The sequence below is a fragment of the Rhipicephalus microplus genome, chromosome 8 (assembly GCF_043290135.1).
Source record: "Rhipicephalus microplus isolate Deutch F79 chromosome 8, USDA_Rmic, whole genome shotgun sequence".
Taxonomy (NCBI): Eukaryota; Metazoa; Arthropoda; class Arachnida; order Ixodida; family Ixodidae; genus Rhipicephalus; species Rhipicephalus microplus.
In genome coordinates this window covers 18,577,602-18,599,076 of record NC_134707.1, presented here as the reverse complement: position 1 = coordinate 18,599,076, position 21,475 = coordinate 18,577,602, and the positions used below count along the sequence as shown (strand labels likewise).

The following is a 21,475-nucleotide window of genomic DNA, read 5'->3' as shown; positions in this document are numbered from 1 at the left end:
AGTTATGACATAACTTCGTGGAAACACCCAAAACCATCAGTTAAAATACATAAAGAACATCAAACTATCACAAGTTTTAGTTAGAAGGAAAAAAAATGCTAGGTTTACAAGATTCACCAGCGTATATTTATACAAATGTAAGTGCTTACCACCAAAGAGAAAAAGAAACATTTACAGCTTGCTCAAGAATTGATTTTTTTAGTTTTGCCGCAGCATTGTGTGATGTCTTCAATTCAGTGGGCAAACTATTCCAGATCTTTATCCCTGTGAATAGCATTACTCTCTCACCATAAACGTTATTTGATAGGGCTTAACGTCCCGAAACCACGCTATGATTATGAGAGACGCCGTGGTGGAGGGCTCCGGAAATTTCGACCACCTGGGGTTCTTTAACGCAAACTGACATTGCTCAGTGCATATGGGCCTCTAGCACATCGCTTCCATCAAAAATGAAGCCGCCGCAGCCGGGGTCGAACCCGTGACCTTCGAGGTCAGCAGCTGAGCAGCCTACCTAACAAAGCGCTTCTTTTTTTCACTTTTTTGTCTTTTTCATTGAACATTGTCATGGGTGTCAAGGGCCCAGGGTTACACCCTGCCAATTTATCTCTAAGGGCGGGGCGTGTTGAACAGCCAATTTTCGTAACTGGTGGTTCCTTCGAAGGCGTCTAAATATTCTGGTGTGACGCAAAAAGTAACGAAAACTTTTCGGCGAGAAGAAAGTCATAACATCCCTTATTCCCCCCTTTATAACGGGCCTCGTAAGGAGCCTCTACTTTTTCCACTGCCCATGGGCGTTTGTCGCGGTGAAGCCAACGCTTCGGGGGAATTTTCTTATCGTAAAGAACGCGCATGTAAAGAAAAATTAATCTAAACAAAACAAGCGATACACGCGGTACAATCACAGTGGCGATCACACTCGGTGGCCGTCGGCTGTCTGGTTTTGCGCGGATGGCGTTTTTTTTTTGTAGTACTGCATCAGCGATCCCACTTGCCGGTTTTATCGCTGGTTCTCGCACATGCGCTCGTACAAGCCCGACTAGTCGCGTCCTGCGCAGAATATTCAATAATAGCTCACGTTTTACGAGACAAGTCACGATATAGATATAAAGACACCGCCGTAAAGGGTTACGGAAATATTGACCAACCGCTGACACCACGTAGTACACGGATTTCTATCATTTGGTCTTCATCAAAATGCTACCACAGTAGCTGGGATTGAATCCGCGTCATTCGGGTACGCGAATTTCTAAAGGAACCGTCTGAAGCGATTGTGAAGCTTCCCAGACACTGCTGAACCTCTTGCACCGAGTGGTGTTAGCTGTTTTCTTTCTTTCTTTTTCTCTCTGTGTATGGCTGCAGGAGAGTTTTACATTGGGCAACTCCGAAATAAAGCAATAAGGGCACGGAGGAATATGAAATGGCAGACTGCATCCTGAAAAAAAAAAAAACAACTTAAGATATCTGACTGTAAGATGAAGAAAAAAGTATCGTGATGGTTTGCGGGAGGGCTTGGAGTTTTGTCCCGAAAGTCAATAGCGTATTTTGAGTTAATCCGTAAGCAGAGGTTGTGTCCAGCCGACGCTTTGGGAAGCGGACTTGTCTTCCTCAAGGCTAGAACAGAACTAATCTAGCCTTAACAATTGTTCAGTTCTGTTGCCTTGAGAAAGATCAGTCCGCCTGTCCAAACGTCGGCTTGACAAAACCCCTGTTTACGAATTCTTTGATCGCAAGCTTCACTCCTAAATATACTGCTGTTTGTTTTTTGTATCTCGAGTTAGTTGCTTGCAGGATGTCCGAACAAATTTTTTAGTGTTTTGCTTTTACTCTCGTTCCATCATTAAAAGTTTCCTTCCGTTTGTGTTCAGGAACGAAAAAAATTTGTTCCGTCACGGTTCATAGCGGTTTTTGTTTGTATGCGGCATTTGAAGTTAAAGTAACGATATAGAAAACCTCTTATAAAAGAAAGACAGATGTAAGGCACGTTCTTTTCATGTTCTTCAGAAGAGCGCAAGTCACACGTGCTAGCAATTCTTACACAACTATCGTGATGGGGTACCCTCCTATTGCACAGTAGTTTTCTCAAAAGTGAATTTCGACTTTTTTTTCGAGCAGGCTTAGTGCTTTGCGTTAAGGGAGTGAGACTGCTGCTCCAATAAAAAAATAAAAATAATAGCTTCAGTGCGTTGAGTGCCATCTCCACGCTGGCCAGCGGGACAGGCACTTGGAAGTATGCTTGCGTAAGCATCTCAGGTTGCCATGGCTTTCGTTTGTCGCACAGTTCAAGCTTACCCAAGTTCAAGAAATCCTGCCTGAGATGCGCGCTATTACTCTATTCTGAGACACGCAATGACATTGGTAGTTTAGTACGACAAAGTTTTTCCGTGAACTGAAAAACGAATGAGAAAAGTTCGATATCACTACACTCCTGAACGAAATAATGCATAACGTTTCGGTTAAGTTTTCGCACCAATAAAAAATATTGTTTTAACCCCCCTCTTTTCGTTTACGTTTGGTTTCGACACACTGAACTTGCTGGTTTCTTCAAAAGGAAAATAATAGTGCACACACTACGAAGACTGACACAAGTATACCACGATGGACAGGCGCTGACTAAAAGTGAAAGTATACTGCTTGTAAAGCGGGGTAAATGTACAACAGAGTACTCACCGATCGAAACCTGGCAATCTATAGGGCAAAGTAACGCAGATACCGTCACTTTCATCGTCTTCAGTTCGGGTAATATCGACGTGATTCCGACTTGCACGCGTAGATGAGAGGCAGCAGCTCTAGAGACCATATTTGTCCCGACATGACATGGGTATCTCGAGCGATTGCGCATTATCAGTCGTCATGCTAAAAGATGTCATCGCGTTTTAAAAAAAGGCCTCTAAAGAACCTCTAAAAATACGAAGAACGAGCGCGCGCTATTCTCACCCGCGGCGGCCCCCGTCTTTGCGGCACAGTTCCTGACGCCAGGAGCTTGTTCTCGTGACGTCAGAACGAAATAAGCTCGCGATTGGTCGATGTGAGAGACATCTGCCGTGATGTTCCTGCTACCCTGTTTTGCCATGCTGGAGTGTACAAGCCATGCAGGGACTTGGCCGTTCTCGCTTGTCTTGCGTTACTGTCGTGCGCTATAAACTGATTTCACTTTGCTTTGGGCGATTGCGATTGCGCAGCAGAATGTAGACGAAAATTGCGAAAACATGACTAGCCTAACGCTTTGTGCTCACAGCGCTTGTAGGATGGTATGGTAGAGGCAAGAAAGAAACTTTTGTTTCCCCTTTTACACTTGGTGAAGTTTATAGACACCTTTAATCTGTGATACGTTGATACGTGAGGTTGAACGTCCCAAAATCGGCATATGATCATAAGAGATGCCGTAGTTGGAGGGCTCCGGAAATTTCTACCACCTGGGATTCTTTAACGTGTACCCAAATCTGACCAGACGGGCGTACAGAATTTTCGCCTCCATCAAAAATGCAGCCACTGCTGCAGGGATTCGATCCCGCGACCTGCTGGTCAGCAGCCAAGTAACCACTAGACCACCGCGGCGGGGCAATTTGTTATACAGGACACAATATGAAAACATAGAGTAGAACTTGGCGTCTTTCTCCCCCACGACAATAATCGTCATCTGCTCGAGAAGTACTCTGTCTCTCTGTCTTCATTTTCCCGTGTCGTTGCACTACCCTTTCAAAATTTGAGAATCGTCATCTATCTTGCGTTCTTTTCCTCCCTTTAACGCCGCGTTCCCGGTACTTTGAGATCACGAACGACATGCGTGTTATCAGCGTGGCATAGCATTCTTGATAGAAAAGCGGCCAACGCGGAGTTTCCAAAAAAAGGAAGCACAGGCAAGCCAGATGACGATTATTGTTTGCAGACAAAAACACACCTTTTCACTTGATCTTTTTTCTTTCTCTCTTTTTTGAGAGTGCAGGCATGAACAAGTACAAAAGAACAACTAAATCAGCAAGGCCTCGAGAACTTAAGAAAGAAAAAACGTGCTAGTCGCCGATGGAGCGGACCCATCTCTTCCCGTCTTCCAAGAGCAATTAATTTGCCAACAATTTTCGGTCATTAATTTTACGGGTTTTACAACAACGTGTGCGGGAAGTCGCCAGAAATCCAGTGACACTGAAATTCAAGGTTGGAAATTTGGTTTTTTTTACCACCATAGATGATATTCCCTAGATATTCCCCAAGTGACGGAATAATTATTTTTTGTTCATCAAAATTTAAAATTCCCTTTTCCCATTACAATAACCCCCGTAGTGGGCACGAGTCAAGGCATATAGGAACAAGCAAGCAAGTATTACCACCACCACCACCATCCATCATCAAGGGCAGCAGCAACACCAAACTCGTATCTTAATTCAACCAATACTTTTAATATACAAATGAGAATAGGATATATGTTGAATTACCCAAAAATGCTATTCCGCATGAAAATTTAGTGTTTTATAGCACTTTTGCACTTGGCAACTAAGCTTAGGATTGTTGAAAAAGTAGTTTAGGTGTTCCACTTCGTATGACTTTCGACTATATACCTCAACAATAAAGACTGACCCCGAGAAGCCGACATGGTGTTCGGCAAAGACATTTTGTAGATGCAATAAATTATATATGTTCATCAATTTTTGCATTAAGGCAATATTGAAAATACTAACAGGCGTTGCGATCGCGCCAGTGCGACAAAATTGAAATTCGTAACGGCGTAGTGTGCCGTTCAAGGAAAACCGGTTGGCACATCGCTTCTTGTATCGTCATTGAGTTCGACCTAGTTTTCGTTATTCGTTTATTAATTATTTTGTGGAAAGCCGGTTGTGCTGAAATATAGCCTTTAAAAGATGAAGTTCCGTCGGGGGTGTAGCTCAGATGGTAGAGCGCTCGCTTAGCATGCGAGAGGTACTGGGATCGATACCCAGCACCTCCACTAAGCTTTTACAATTTTTCACTATATTTTTTTGCTTCTTTTAAATGCACCATTCCGTTTGCCACTTTAGTCGCCGTGACACGGTAGCGGAAACCATAGCAAACTGCTCACGCATGTGGAACTTCACAGACACACGCAACTATAAAACATGACAACCTTAACAAAGATCCACTACGAAGTGTGTTTTATTTCAGTTCTTCCACAAAACCACCCGGAGAGCCAACAAAGCAGGGACCGAAGACGCACACAAAGCAACAGCTTTCCAAATGTGTACCACAAGTAGAATATATCCAACACAAGGTGAAGAAACATGCACATGGTGTTCAGACACACCCACGCTCAGCCACATAACAAGGGAGTGCACCAAGAGGCGCACACACATTGACAGCCCCACACGTTATTCACCAACCACACGTGCTACCCAGGCAGTCGAAGGCATGGCTTGCGGACGAGGCCGAGTTGAGCCGCAGAGCTTTGCTTGACCAGGCCCAGCGAGCCACTCGTACCAGCGGAGCCCTGGACTGAAGGCCTGACTACAACTTCCTGCAGTTGCCTTTTTTTTAAAACACGAAAGTGCTTGATGCCGGGGTCCACCGCGGCTACGCTGACGTATTTCTGTCACGGAAGTGACGTTGTAAAATATATCCCAATATATTGTAAAGAAAAAAAATAAGGAAGACGGGATTCTGTCACGCGGAATCGAACCAGCAACCTCTCTATTCGCAGCGCGTGGCGTTAACTACTACGCCAATCATCAAATCAATACTACGCCCAATCAATAAAATCATATCAACCCTGCTTCGGTAAGGGAGGGCATTACCGGCAGCTGGTCGCACCAGTGAGGTCGCATCCCAGACCTCGTCGTTTTTTTTTTCTTAAATGATTCCTACATACCGAGTTTTAAGTAAATGTACAATCGGGAATGGTCCAGCATCTGAATTAGAACCAAAATTTCGTGCTATGCTGTTGCGCTATCACTAAGCAGAGAGTTCCGTTGCACTTGTTTAGCGGTGTAGAATACCACCCGACAGCCTCTCAGCTCTCAATTGCACTTGATTCATAGCTCGCCTGGCCTAACTTTCCTAACTATTCGAAAGTCCAAATTTTCTTAAAAAATAAACAGAAAAAAACACCAAGTGTGGTTTCGAACTTCTGACCTTGCGACATTAGGCTCAATGCCTTGGATGACCTTCCTTTTCACGAGTTTATTACCGCAAGGGGAAGGGGGGGGGGTCCCTGAAGTAACATCGGAGAGAGTGGCGTGGTTGAGTGGCGTGGTTATGACATTTTTGATTTTACTAGAAGAAAAGGCCCCTCATAGCATGATTACTGTTCATTTTTGATCACACTGTTTCCATTAATTTGTAATAACTAGTAATAGGAGGTGGACTACGAGCACTAAATTAAGGGGGGTGCTTACACGGACTTTGGGGATCGGGGAAGGGATGACCCCCCCCCCCCCCCCTCTGAAACCGCCACTGGTTGAGCGTACGTGTCGCGGGTCATAGAGTTTCTCAATATACACTAGAGGGAACTCTGGCGCTAGTGTCTATGGGAGCTGCAACGCACGGCGCTTCAGCGAGCATAGGAATGATGGGTAGTACACACATTCGTCTAAACTTCATACTTATGGCCTGCTTTTGGCTCGTGCGTTTGTGTGGCTTGAAGCTGTTTTTTCACGAAACAAAAATCAGCAAATGTTCAGCGGTTGCACTTCACCATTATATTTTATTTTTAGACTCACTTTCCAAATCGACTCACGAGGTTCAAAAGGGTTCGTTCTTTCTTTGAAAACAACACCGTAACCAGCAATAAATGAAGCCGCAAGTACGATTCTCCGCTCGCAAGTACGAAGACTAGGCAAATGTGTCTACTACCCACACGGAGGAAGGAAAAAGGTAAGGAGAGGGCATGCCCAGCCGGCGCAGGGCGTAAAAAATGTGGTGGAAATGACATCATGGCGGCCATATTCAGTAGGCGCAATGGCGGCGTTGTTATGGTTACGTGTTGCGCAGTGAAGCTGGTCTAGCAGTGAGCGGCCGCGGCTGGCGGCGGAATGTGTGCCTCCGCCGGTCTCGTGCTGAGCCGTGGCGGACAATATCTGTGCTCGGCGCCGCGTTATTGGTTACGCAGTGTTCGTCTGGCTGTTACATTACTCTTAGCAACGTTTACAAATCTCTTTGTCCATCACGGGTTTTCAACAGTGCGTAGAACAAGTGCATATCCATGTGTCGTGCGGCGGATGACGCGGATGAAGCAGTTAGTGTTCAGCGAAATGGCGTTGGGCACCATGACGAAGCTGAATGACGACGAACGCCTTGCAGGTCAGCGACGGTTGAGCAGTGCTCCTGCTTGTGACAACGGACGACGCTGTTGAGCCCAGCAAGACGCCGTGAGGACCATGTGCACATACGTAGTTTCGTGTTGTGTGTGTACAGTAACAACTTGCATGTGCGTATTAAAACACCTTTTCTGTTCCGCTTGGTACACTCTCCACCAGCATTGCATGTAATCTCAACGTAACAGCAACCTCGTTCAACTGTCACTAGCACCGTGCTCAAAGTCACCACGGTCGCAGAATGCTGACGCAGGTGAGTTTCACGCGAAACACGGACACAGTGGCAGGACGCTGCGTCGGCCGCGGGGCGGAATGCAACCGTAGAAGGCGCACGACCGATCGTGTTGTCTGTACAGTTGCTCAATTAATGACGTGAAAGCACTCGCCGTTGTCAGTGCATCTAGCGTGCGTTCTTTCGTAGTTGCTTCGTTGTCAGCGAGCTGTTACTCTTTGTTATTACTCGGACGAAGCGATTTCGCTGAAGGTGTCCCGCTGGCTCTGAGTGATGAGCCCAGTTCCATTAGTTTCGGATCGTCACGACACACGCGCTGCGCAGCCCACGTGCTTTCCGAGCCGGAGAGGGAGTCGCGCCTTCTGCTTCGCATTCATATGTAAACAAGAGAGGAGAATTTGCCTACTCAATATGGCCGACTTCCGGCTTCATCGCGGCTTCACAACGAGTGACGTCAGGGCCTCTCCTTACCTTTTCCTTCCTCCGTGACTACCCATCATTCCCATGGTCGCTGAACGATCGCAGCGCCAGAGTGCCCTCTAGTTAATTTTAAGAAACTCTATGGTGACCCCCCCCCCCCCCCCCCCTAAACCACCACTGGTTGAGCGTACGTGTCGCGGGTGGTTGGAGTGCATGAAAATTAAATGCGAAACGTTTCTAACTGTTGAAGAATAGTCAGTCGGTGCCTTTAAGACTGTCTCTTGTTTTGTTAGTGCTCATGAGTAGTAATAAAACTCTTGAAAATAGATATAAAATTAGACAGTGGCCCTCAGTCGTGAGTCAAATATACGTACTAGTAATTACACCCACGGTTAGGGTAATAACGTAAAATAGTGGAAGAAAAGGTATGGGGTGAATTATTTCTAGTTCAAGAAAGAAGCGGAAGGCGGGAAACTTCGTACGAAAGTAATGACGTGCTTGCATCGCTCATCACAAAGCGTAAGCTCGACTTGCTAGACCGTGAGGGCTCTCAGCACCACACACATACAAAACAATAAGTCCACGTGACACGTTCAGCTCGTAAGTATTTCTAGGTATTGTCCTACGTTTGGAGAACACAACTGGTGTGGGTGGGCGCCTGTGCTTTAGGATAATTATTTCATATTTGCCTATTTGTTTAGACTAAACACTGGACAATTATATTAGGTGCTGGATGTAACGTAGCGTAGGGCGTCTACTCAAATACTACAATAATATGTTATGTCTACTAAGCCTAATATCACCTCTTTAAACAGGTGCATGGCAAAAAGTTAGTAACAGTGCGCAAAAGAACCGTTGCAACCTTTAAGTGTCGGCAAGCTTACGTCAGGTCACAAAAGTTAGTAAGTACCCAAGAAAGTTTGTAACAGCTCCTGCTACTAACTTGGTGCTTGTGGTTACAAGCTTTCTACTATTTTGAAGCGTTAGCTACACTGGCCTCACTGAGCCAATTTCGCGTGGCACTGGTCTGCGCATGAACAATGATACTCCGCCGCCGCCGCGCGCGGCTCGCCGCCGGTGTGCGCGCAATTCGATGCGCTGCGCAGACGATCAGTGGTGTCACGCACCGGAGCCGGCACCTGCCTCGCACTCGGCCGCGGCCGCGCGCGACTCGCCGCCGCCGGTGTGCGCTTTCCAGAGGAGTGCCGTCATAGCCTTGGTAGACACATCGACGCCGACGCGCGCGCCTTCCCTGTGCAGTCGCCATCTGACACTGCGCTGGAGCCGCTTGATAGCGCCTCTGCCTGGCGTTTGCCACTGTGGTATAGCCATGGAGAAGGAGAGTGCAAATGCTGCTCAACGGTGCAGTAGAGCGGAGAAGCTTAACTCATCGGATCCCGAAGTAGTTGCCCGGCAAAATAAATATACATGTGCCACATAATACGTATACCGTGTGTGTGTCATTGGAACAGCTGTAAGCATGATATCTGGAAAGCTAAGAATAATCAGCTGAACCTTTGCTAACGCTACGTATATTCTGGCATAGCTGAGCTAAGGCACAGCCATTTTCTTTAGAGTGCGCACTTATTCACACAGTCGCATTGAAAGAAAGCATTCAAACGTTAATAGTATATTTTCGGGTCACAATAAAACAAAAAGATAATATTTGCTATTGGCATATCATTCGAGTTATACGTCAAGGGTTCGGCGATCCGTAATAGGCGGGACCCTGCTGCTTGTGTTTGGAGTACTCATCCGTCACCCAGGCCACGTTGGAGTTGAAACGCCTGAACATGTGGGCATCTCCGGGTCTGTTTCGGATTCCTGGCGACGAATGAGCGCCCCTCGGTGGTACGAAGAGCTCCTCGTCGTGCACCCTTCGGCTCAAGGACTGCCCACCGGAGGGCGCTGCGTGTCTGCCCCAGTGCGCCGCCTGGTAGCCGCGTTGTGGTGGCGGCGCTACGTTGAAACCGAGATGCTCGTACCTCTCATCTCTGAGGCCAAGCGGCGACTGCCAGGCAGCGGGGCGCCGCGGGCTCGTGTGACCGGATCCGACGCGAAGTGCAATGGAACGATACGACTCGTCGGAGGGGTCACTTTCGGCGGCGTCGCGGAGACCGCGGGTGACGACACGTGTGGCGTCATTGCCTCGGCTTCGCTCATTGTGCGCGACGCGCCGACGGTGGTCTTCGGGTGACGGATAATATACTGGCACTCTGCAGGGCGATCTTGGTGGTGCAATTGGACGGCTCGGCCTTCCGTTCAGCTTCGTCGGTGTTTTGATTGCCGGGGACGTAATTGGCGCGAAGGCTCCGGCTTTTCGAGAAGCACGTGGCGGCGATCGGTTTGGAGATCGCCCCATCGCCGGCGGGTTCAGTGGCGTACCGACGGCAAATAGCGACTTCTGAAACGTGGCACGGTTCGCGTTCGTGACGTCCTGCGTCCGGCTGCCTGCGACGCAGTGTCAAACGGGAATCGAATGTAAAGCCAGTCAGATCCAATTTACAGGGCTGCAAATCAATGCGCAACGAAGCACTCCTAGAGCAAGGAAAGTGGATGAAAAAATAACCAGCCGTGAGCAGGAATCGAACCTACGACCTTCGAATAACGCGTCATTCGAAGGTCGATTCCACTAGGTTCGATTCCTGCTCACGGCTGGTTATTTTTTCATCCAATTTTCTTTCTTCTTATTTACATTCCATTGGTTCTTATAAGTTCCCCTGTGTACAATACTTGGCATTACTGTCTGTTAGATCTCATATATATATATATATATATATATATATATATATATATATATATATATATATATATATATATATATATATATATATATATATATATATATATATATATATATATATATATATATACTTTTCTTCAAACACATTTTTGCTCATTAGACCAACCATCTCTTGTGTGTTTTCTTTTGCGTGCTGTCCAATTATGGTAATGCTTTTGACTGTGGACGCTATGGTTAAGGTATCGAATCCCAGCCGTCGTGGCTGTATTTCGAAGTAGGCAAAAGACAAGAGGCCCGCCTGTTTGTATCTTAGTTGAGAGTAAATGAACTCAAGATGGTCAATATTTCGAGAGCACTCCACTGCAGCGTTCCTTCTCTTCGGGTGAGTCTCATTAGTCCATCTTCACGATACGAAAATCGATCATCATGTACACAAACCGAAGAGCTCAAAGTTCTGCACTTGTCCATGATAAACCCCCACTATGAAGAGTACTAAGGCGATAGCTCACCGTGATGCCTCGGCTGCGGAGTGTTCTTGCGCTTGTCCAGCCGCTCGGCAATCTTTTTAGTCTTGTCCTGGAGCTCCTTGATCATAGGCATCGGCTCAGTCGGTGCCGATACCTTGGACGCCTCCGCGACGTGTCTCTTCTCCTGGTATGCGGATGAAACGGCTGCATAGTAAAGTTAGAGTCAGTTATTGACGTAGTGTGTTTATGTCACCACGAAAGTAAATTCGGATGGATAGATCGATCGACAGACAGACAGACAGACAGACAGACAGACAGACAGACAGACAGACAGACAGACAGACAGACAGACAGACAGACAGACAGACAGACAGACAGACAGACAGATAGATAGATAGATAGATAGATAGATAGATAGATAGATAGACAGACAGACAGACAGACAGATAGATAGATACATAGATAGATACTTAGATAGATACATAGATAGATACATAGATAGATACATAGATAGATAGATACATAGATAGATAGATACATAGATAGATACATAGATAGATAGATACATAGATAGATACATAGATAGATACATAGATAGATAGATACATAGATATATAGATACATAGATAGATAGATAGATAGATAGATAGATAGACAGACAGACAGATAGGTTTCATCTTTCACACATACTGCACTTTGTGCTATTACACAGAATGTTGTAAATATTTTGACGGCTGCATATTTCCCTGCTTTCATTAATCCACCAATTACACGTGTAACCACTGCAATGCGCGTGCCTCACAGGGACGTATAGAATGATTCACGAATAATCCAGGTTATGATAAGATGACCGTACAACGCGAACAGTAAAAGTTGTCCTGGAACCACGGTGCCTGCAACTGATGCCGCCAACATGAGGCTGGAGTCTTCGATGCCACATGTGAAAAAGCCGATGCTCTTTTCCGTTAATCAGAATAACGATGACCAATGGCTGTTATTGCCGTTGTCTGCACACAGGATGCGCTGCTGATGCTTTTTTCATTACCTGGGCAATAGTGGGCCAGTAAAAAGTTACGTCCTCAACATCCCAACTGTTCCCATCTCATTGTCGCGAGTAAGTGACATGTTTGATTTTCTGGCGATATTTTGCTGTCATGAAAGCTGCACGTGTGGGGATGAAGGTACTTATTCCGACTAAGATTGATTGATATGTGGGGTTTAACGTCCTAAAACCACCACACGATTATGAGAGACGCCGGAATGAAGGGCTCCGGAAATTTCGACCACCCAAGGTTCTTTAACGTGCACCCGAATCTGAGTACACGGGCCTACAACATTTCCGCCTCCACTTCCGACAAAGAGAAGAAGAAGAACGATAATGATATTGTCACGAGGTTGTGATACACGCAGCACTTGAGAGGAAGCACGCAGGAGTCAAAGCGGTGTCAGGCGAACTGTTTATTGGGCGAACTTGTGCCCAGCAAAACAGGGCCAAACACAACTCACAGCAACAGTGGCGTGAACAGTCGTCGGCCAACGGAAAAAAAAAGACCCCCAGTGGCGCACTGCGCCGGCTTTTTATACACGCGTCGTAACGCGTTCCAAAGTGGCATACAAGATAAACGCGGCCTGCGTTGCGCTTAACAGAAAGTGATAGCGTCTTCCTTCGCAAACGAAAAGAACCGCACGTGTCAGTTTTTTATACACGCGTCGTAACGCGTTCCAGAGTGGCATACAAGATAAACGCGGCCTGCGTTGCGCTTAACAGAAAGTGATAGCGTCTTCCTTCGCAAACGAAAAGAACCGCACGTGTCAGTTTTTTATACACGCGTCGTAACGCGTTCCAGAGTGGCATACAAGATAAACGCGGCCTGCGTTGCGCTTAACAGAAAGTGATAGCGTCTTCCTTCGTAAACCAAAAGAACCGCACGTGTCACTACCCCCCTCTGAAAAAGTATCGTCCCGATGCTAAAGACAGAACATAAGAGAGAGTACATGCAATAAATTACATTAACAATGCGTCACAGCTAATCAGCGCGCGTAATAAGGTTTAAGTCGCACCACGTGTACGACTTCGGGTCGTGCACGGCGTCGTTGGGATGACGTTAAGCCATCGGGCACGACCTCATAGTCCAGTTCACCACGACGTCGGACTACCTTGTAGGGTCCAAAGTAGCGTCGCAGGAGCTTCTCAGACAATCCCCGTCGTCGTATCGGCGTCCAGACCCAGACAAGGTCACCTGGTTGGTATTCGGTGTGGTGTCGTCGAAGGTTGTAGTGGCGCCTGTCGACCGTCTGTTGGCTCTTGATACGCAGGCGGGCTAGCTGTCGAGCTTCTTCAGCGCGATCCAGGTAGCTGGCGACGTCGAGGTCTTCTTCGTCGGTGCCGACCGGTAGCATGGCGTCAAGCGTCGTTGTTGGGCTCCGTCCGTAGACGAGCTTGTATGGAGCAAACTGCGTCGTTTCCTGCACGGCCGTGTTGTATGCGAAGGTTACATACGGGAGTATGGCGTCCCACGTCTTGTGCTCGACGTCCACGTACATGGCCAGCATGTCGGCGATGGTCTTATTTAGACGCTCGGTGAGGCCATTCGTCTGTGGGTGGTACGCGGTGGTTCGGCGGTGGCTTGTCTGACTGTACCTCAAGATCGCTTGCGTTAGGTCTGCCGTAAAGGCCGTACCTCTGTCGGTGATGAGGACCTCGGGGGCTCCGTGGCGGAGGACGATGTTCTCAATGAAGAACATGGCGACCTCGGCGGCAGTGCCCTTGGGCAAGGCCCTTGTTTCGGCATAGCGGGTGAGGTAGTCAGTCGCTACGACAATCCATTTGTCTCCAGAAGTTGACGTCGGGAACGGCCCCAGTAAGTCCATGCCGATTTGTTGGAATGGCCGTTGAGGTGGTTCGACGGGTTGCAGAAGTCCGGCTGGCCTAGTTGTCGGCGTCTTGCGTCGCTGACAGTCTCTGCATGTTTTTACGTAGTGGGCGACGTCGGCAGCGAGGCGAGGCCAATAGTACTTCTCTTGTATTCGTGACAGTGTGCGGGAAACACCAAGATGTCCGGCTGTCGGGTCGTCGTGTAATGCTTCCAGAACCTCTGGACGTAACGCTGAAGGTACCACGAGGAGGTGGTCGGCGCGGAGCGGCGAGAAGTTTTTCTTCAGGAGGACGTTGTTTCGCAGGAAAAACGAAGCCAGTCCTCGGCGGAATACCTTCGGCACGTCGGCGGTCTTGCCTTGCAGGTAGTCCATGAGGATCTTGAGCTCCGGGTCAGCTCGTTGGCGTTCCGCGTAGTCGTCGGTACTTATGGGTCCCAGGAAAGAGTCGTCGTCCTGGTCATCCTGGGGCGGCGGATCGACAGGGGCGCGAGACAAGCAGTCGGCGTCGGAGTGCTTTCGTCCGCTCTTGTAGACGACGGTGATGTCAAATTCTTGTAGTCTGAGACTCCACCGTGCGAGGCGCCCTGATGGATCCTTCAAGTTAGCTAGCCAACACAAGGCGTGGTGGTCACTCACGACTTTGAAAGGCCTGCCGTACAGGTAGGGGCGGAACTTTGATGTAGCCCAGATGATGGCAAGGCATTCCTTTTCTGTCGTGGAATAATTGGCTTCTGCCTTCGAAAGTGACCGGCTAGCGTAACTGATGACCCTTTCAAGTCCGTCGGTCCTCTGCACGATCACGGCGCCGAGCCCTGTGCTGCTTGCGTCCGTGTGAATTTCGGTGTCAGCTTCTTCGTCGAAGTGCGCCAGTATTGGCGGCGTTTGCAGGCGTCGCTTTAATTCTTGAAATGCCTCGACTTGCGGCGTTTCCCATTTGAAGTCGACGTCGGCCTTCGTGAGGTACGTCAGTGGCTCGGCGATCCGCGAAAAGTTCTTCACGAAGCGCCTGTAATAAGCGCAGAGGCCAAGAAATCGGCGTACTGCTTTCTTGTCGGTGGGTGCAGGAAAGTCGGCGATCGCAGCTGTTTTCTGTGGATCAGGGAGCACTCCCGACTTGCTGATAACGTGGCCAAGGAACAATAGTTCCTCGTAGGCGAAGCGGCACTTTTCTGGCTTCAGGGTAAGTCCCGAGGCTTTGATTACCCGAAGAACAGCTTCAAGGCGCCGGAGGTGCTCGTCGAAGTTGGAAGAAAATACGACTACGTCGTCCAAGTAGACGAGGCAAGTCTGCCACTTCAAGCCTGCGAGTACTGTGTCCATAACCCGTTGGAACGTCGCAGGCGCCGAGCAAAGACCAAAGGGCATGACCTTAAACTCGAATAGGCCGTCTGGTGTTATGAAGGCAGTCTTCTCTCGGTCTATCTCGTCTACTTCGATTTGCCAGTAGCCGGTTTTGAGATCCATCGACGAAAAATACTTGGCGTTGTAGAGTCTGTCCAGAGCATCGTCTATCCGTGGGAGGGGATACACGTCTTTCTTCGTGATGTTGTTCAGGCGACGATAATCGACGCAAAAACGTAGGGTTCCGTCCTTCTTCTTCACCAACACCACGGGTGATGCCCACGGACTCGTAGACGGCTGAATGATGTCGTCACGCAGCATTTCGTCGACTTGTTGCTTGATGGCCTCGCGTTCCCGTGCAGAAACTCGGTAGGGGCTCTGACGGAGCGGACGGGCATATTCGTCGGTTATGACGCGATGTTTCGCGAGAGGGGTCTGACGAAGCCTCGACGACGACGAGAAGCAGTCCTTGTATTGGTGGAGTAAGGCTTTGAGCTCCTTTTGTTGCTGCCTGGAAAGGCTTTGATTGACGTCGAAGGCGGGCGCGGATACTGCTGTCGACGTTGCGGCTCCCTGAGAATCAGTGAGGGCGAAGGCATTGCTCGCTTCCACAAATTCGCTTAGATGTGCTACCGTCGTGCCCCTATTTAAGTGCCTATATTCGTTGCTGAAGTTCGTCACCATTACCTTGGCTTCGCCGTTATGAAGCTTGGCTATGCCTCTTGCAACGCACATCTGACGGTTTAGGAGCAGGTGCTGGTCGCCTTCGATGACACCTTGTAAGTTGGTAGACGCTTTGGTGCCGACGGAAATGATGACGCTCGACAGTGGCGGGATGGTTACCTGCTCTTCTGTCACATTCAAGGCATTGTGAGCGACGTTGCAGTCTGACGCCGTTGCATTATCCGTGGACAGCGTGATTGACCTGGATCTTAGGTCGATTACTGCGCCTTGCTGGTCCAGGAAATCCATGCCTAAAATGACGTCTCGCGAGCATTGCTGCAGGACCACAAAATTCACAGAATACGTCTGGCTGTGAATCGTGACTCTTGCCGTGCAGGTTCCAGTCGGTGTTATAAGGTGGCCCCCTGCTGTTCGGATATCCGGTCCTTCCCATGCAGTCTTTACCTTCTTGAGCTTAGCGGCGAAGAGACCACTGATGATAGAGTAGTCGGCGCCGGTATCGACTAGGGCGGTGACGCTGTGGCCGTCGATGATCACGTCGAGGTCGGTGGTTCGTCGTCTGGCGTTCCGGTTAGGTCGGGGCGTCGGATCACGGCTGCGTCGGCTTGGTCCGGTGCTGCTATGTCGCGTCGGCGGCGAGGCTTTGTCGTAAAGACTCTGCTCAGGCGGCGTACTGCGACTACGTCGGGAAAGTTCGTGCGTCGTGGTCGTCGTCATCGGCAGCGGCGGCGGCGGCGGAGGAGGATCTTCGGCATTGCGTCGTGCAGCAACCGCACCTCCATCAGTTGCTGCCTTTAGTTTCCCGGGTAGGGGCTTGGGGATCGGCCCCGGTTAGGGCCGGTGTACTGGCGGCGATCCGGGGAGACGTAGCGGCCAGGCGAAGGTGAACGGGATGGTCGTCGTTGTTGCCACTGCGATCCGGCGATGTAGTCGGCGATGTCGCGAGGTCGCTCACCTGGGCGCGGACGCGGCGCGTTCACGTCGAAGCCACGCAGTCCCATCTCACGGTACTGGCAGTAGCGGTAGGTGTGCCCGGCTTCGCCGCAGTGGTAGCATAGTGGGCGGTGGTTCGGGGTGCGCCAAACGTCAGTTTTCCTCGGCGAGCGCTGGATTACTGGCGAGCGGGAAGGCGTCGGGGGTGGCGGCGGTGGCTGGCGACGAAACTGCGGAGACGTTCGGTCCTGGTGTTGGCGAGGAGCGGCGACAGGTCGTCGTGCAGTAGCGGCGTAGGTCATCGCCTCCGGTTGGGGCTGTGGCCGTTCAGGAACGCTCAGTGAGCGCTGTAGTTCCTCGCGGACTACGTCTTCGAGAGAGGCGACTTGGGGCAGAGACGATGGCAACATGCGGCGCAGTTCTTCACGAACAATAGCGCGTATGGTCTCGCGCAGGTCGTCGGGGCAGAGTCCTCGGACTTCTGCGACGTCTGGCGACATGCGCCGATCGTATTGGCTGGTCCGCATTTCAAGAGTCTTCTCGATGGTGGTAGCCTCGGAGAGGAACTCTTGTACCGTCTTTGGCGGGGTTCTGATCAGTCCGGCGAAGAGCTCCTGCTTCACTCCTCGCATAAGCAGGCGAACCTTCTTGTCCTCAGACATGTCGGCGTCGGCGTGGCGGAAAAGTCGCGTCATCTCCTCCGTGAAGATCGTTACGTTTTCGTTGGGGAGCTGCACCCGAGTTTCAAGCAGTGATGCGGCTCTTTCCTTCCGCACGACGCTTGCAAAGGTGCGCAGGAAAGCAACGCGGAAGTCGTCCCAGGTTCGAAGCGTTGACTCGCGGTTCTCGAACCAAGTCCTTGCGGCGTCTTCCAGGTAAAAATACACATGACGCAGCTTGTCGTCCGGGTCCCACTTATTGAGGGCTGCGACGCGGTCGTAAATGTCAAGCCAGCTTTCCGGGTCTTCGTAGGTCGATCCGCGGAAGGTAGGCGGCTCTTTGGGCTGGTTGACGACCACGGTTGCCGAAGACCTTGCTTCCGTCATCGTGGATGCCGGCTTCGTAGCAGCCTTTGTTTTCTTGTCCTTGTCGGGGAGCGGCAGGTATTCGGGCGGTAGTCCTTGTTGTCTTCGGCTCACTCGAACGACCGGGTCGGCGTCGTCCTCTTGGCGGCTTGGGCTTGGCTCACGGCTGGACGGGGGCGTACGGTACATGGACAGAGAAGCACCTCCACCAGATGTCACGAGGTTGTGATACACGCAGCACTTGAGAGGAAGCACGCAGGAGTCAGGGCGGTGTCAGGCGAACTGTTTATTGGGCGAACTTGTGCCCAGCAAAACAGGGCCAAACACAACTCACAGCAACAGCGGCGTGAACAGTCGTCGGCCGACGGAAAAAAAAAAAGACCCCCAGTGGCGCACTGCGCCGGCTTTTTATACACGCGTCGTAACGCGTTCCAAAGTGGCATACAAGATAAACGCGGCCTGCGTTGCGCTTAACAGAAAGTGATAGCGTCTTCCTTCGCAAACGAAAAGAACCGCACGTGTCAGTTTTTTATACACGCGTCGTAACGCGTTCCAGAGTGGCATACAAGATAAACGCGGCCTGCGTTGCGCTTAACAGAAAGTGATAGCGTCTTCCTTCGTAAACCGAAAGAACCGCACGTGTCAATATTCTCATCCAGTTTCTCTCTAGTCCACTGATTTGTCATCGTGTTTCTCACATAATGGCAGATGTACTGTAAACAATTGTCAGTGTTTAGTCCCACTCATCAAAAAAATAATCGCATAAATGCTGACAAAAAATCATTGGAGGTGCTGGGTATCGATCCCAGTACCTCTCGCATGCTAAGCGAGCGCTCTACCATCTGAGCTACACCCCCGACGAGCGACGTACTTGACGAAACACCAATTCATTGCCAAGCATGCCATCTCAATCTGGGTCACGTGTATACGATGGCAACGGAATGCAACGCTGGCAGCGCAACCGACTTCTGCGACCAGCCTCGCCTCGCTTTGCTTTGCATTCTAATGAGCACATGGCTTACTTGTTTTACTCCACGCGATTACGAGAGCGGGACTGTTGTTTGCACTGAATGAATCTTGAAGTTTCAAAGTATTGCGATCTTTCTTGAGATTCATGCATGCTTAGTACACATGAACAACAGCATTCACTGTTAAAGGGAACGCAACGATGAGCACTTCCTCTATCCCAGGCCTCATAACGGCAAGCAGACGCAGAAACATTGTTTGTGCACGCCACTAGTTTGCCAAAAGAAGTCATAACAGTCATCCAGCGATAGTCTTACGCAAATCTATGCTCTTGCCAGGGAGGGAAATCCGGACACGTGCACACGAAAGTGGTTCCCTTTAACTGTGAACCCGTACGTACATGTGTGCGTGTACATAGGCAGCCAACAAAGTTGTTAACGGTTCCTAATTACATCAGTAGATCAAAAGCATTCAACGGCGAGAACATGAAAGGAAGATATATTTTAGAAATATTAGAAAAACTTACGTACACTCAACGAGTCATACTTATCTATAGTATTATATATTTCCCTGTGGCATCGTATAGACAGGCGGTCATTGATTTCTGTCTTCTAAGCCTTCCTTGCGTTACTTAATTGGACTTGATACTTTGAAAGTATGCGGTCACTATTAGCAAAATCATGAATTGTGGGATATTTGGAGTGATTACAATGAAACGATCACTACATGATCTATGCTTGTGTAGGTACGAATATTAACACACGTGTAAATAATTGTGACATATTATTATCGAAGGGTAAATTAATGTGAAGTAATTGTGAGAGGTAGTAGTACAGCAGTTTTTTTCAAGAGCTGCTTGTTTATATGTCTGATACAACCAACTGCATGAACGGACAAGTAGGCAAGCAAAAACATACAAGAAGTTAATTGTTGTTTCCAACAATATCACAACAGTAATTGTGATGCAAATTCTATGAATTCTCATAGACAGAAAACCACAATTTCCCTGATTGGGATCAGAACCCGCAGGCTTGAAATTATGCACCTTTTGTTCTACCAGTGCAGCTTACGACAAAAACCATTTAATATAAGAATAATGCAGTCGATTGACTTGTTCCAAAAAGGCGCCACTCATCTGGCAATGCTATTCCAACTAGCTCCTACACTCTTTGTAGTATGCTCCACCACTGCGCATCAATCAATACAAAAAGTGACAGCCTACATTTATCGGAGAGAATAGCTTCATGAAAGGGTAGCGATGTCACCATGTTGGTAGAGTATGGTCAGAATTCTTAAGCCGTTTCGCTGGCAGTTAGGCTGAGGCCATTTGAATGCGAAAGCGTGGAACAGTTGACTATTCGCAAGAATGTCGCAAACATTTAAAAATTTCTACCATTGTGGTGTATGTGTACTCTGTTTTCCTGCTTTGAGTATGGGTATCAGCCTCTGGGTAGCGGAAAACAGGCAGATGAGAGAAGAGGACGTTCGGTTAGATAGTGAGATAGGCTTCCGGTTCACGACACCTTCAAGTCTACCGGTACGCCACAGCTGAATAAACACATTTATAAACGCAACAGAGTGGTGGAGGTGCCGGGTACAGCACGTCGACGAACCACGGAGCCACAGCTGTCTGAACTTCGCTGGAGCCGTCGTGTTGCCGCTCTGCCACCGACAACAGCCGTCATGGCTGAGAGCGAAGGTCACGGCTTCTCAACCACGCAAAGGTCAGTGCCGGCTGCACCTTGGTATCGCTATTTTTTATTATTATTTATTATTATTATTTATTTTATTTCAACATTCGTGATGCTGAGGGCCGTGGTCAAAAAGCCTCTAATGGGCTTGACTGGCACCACGACCCATATAAAACCTTGCCTGTTCGCGGGAAGAGCAGGAGAAGATGTGGATGCGTGGCTGACACATTATAAAAGAGTGAGCCGGTACAGCTGTTGAGATCCTACCGACCAACTGTGAAATGTCGCGCTGTTTCTCATGTAAACCGCCCTGATGTGGTACGAAAAGCACGAAGATTTCTTAATAACGTGGGATAGTTTCGCTGAAGAACTCAAGAAATGCTTCGGCGACTCTGATTCGAAAAAGAAAAGCACTGAGCGCACGTTGGTTCAGAAAGCTCAGACTCCTGCGGAGAAGCATGTACCACCTACATAGAGGAGGTTCTGACATTCTGCAAGATGATAGACCCGTATATGTCTGAAGAGGACATGATCGGACACCTTCTGAAGGGTACAGCAGAGGACGTCTACAATTTTTTGATAGGCAGAGAAGACCTCACTTCCGTCTCCGCCATCCAACGTCACGGCCGTACTTTCGAGAAGCTGAAGACCCGTCGTATTTCCCTGAAATTTGGTAGGCTGGCAAATGTAACAATGGTCGCCAGCATCGACGTGAGCCCGCCTGCCGACCTTGCCGTTACTATCAGGGCAATAGTGCGCGAAGAGCTACAGCGACAAGACGTATTGGTCGACGACACCATTCATCATCCGCCTACCTGT

The 21,475-nt window shown here is 49.0% G+C and overlaps 2 non-coding genes across 2 annotated transcripts; one reads left to right on the top strand and one right to left on the bottom strand.

The window, feature by feature from the left end:
* Positions 1-4,866: 4,866 nt before the first annotated feature.
* TRNAA-AGC (transfer RNA alanine (anticodon AGC)) lies at positions 4,867-4,939 on the top strand. The gene has a single exon. It is a non-coding gene; the product is annotated as a tRNA-Ala (tRNA).
* A 13,844-nt stretch (positions 4,940-18,783) lies between these two features.
* TRNAA-AGC (transfer RNA alanine (anticodon AGC)) lies at positions 18,784-18,856 on the bottom strand. Its single transcript has one exon. It is a non-coding gene; the product is annotated as a tRNA-Ala (tRNA).
* Positions 18,857-21,475: the final 2,619 nt, after the last annotated feature.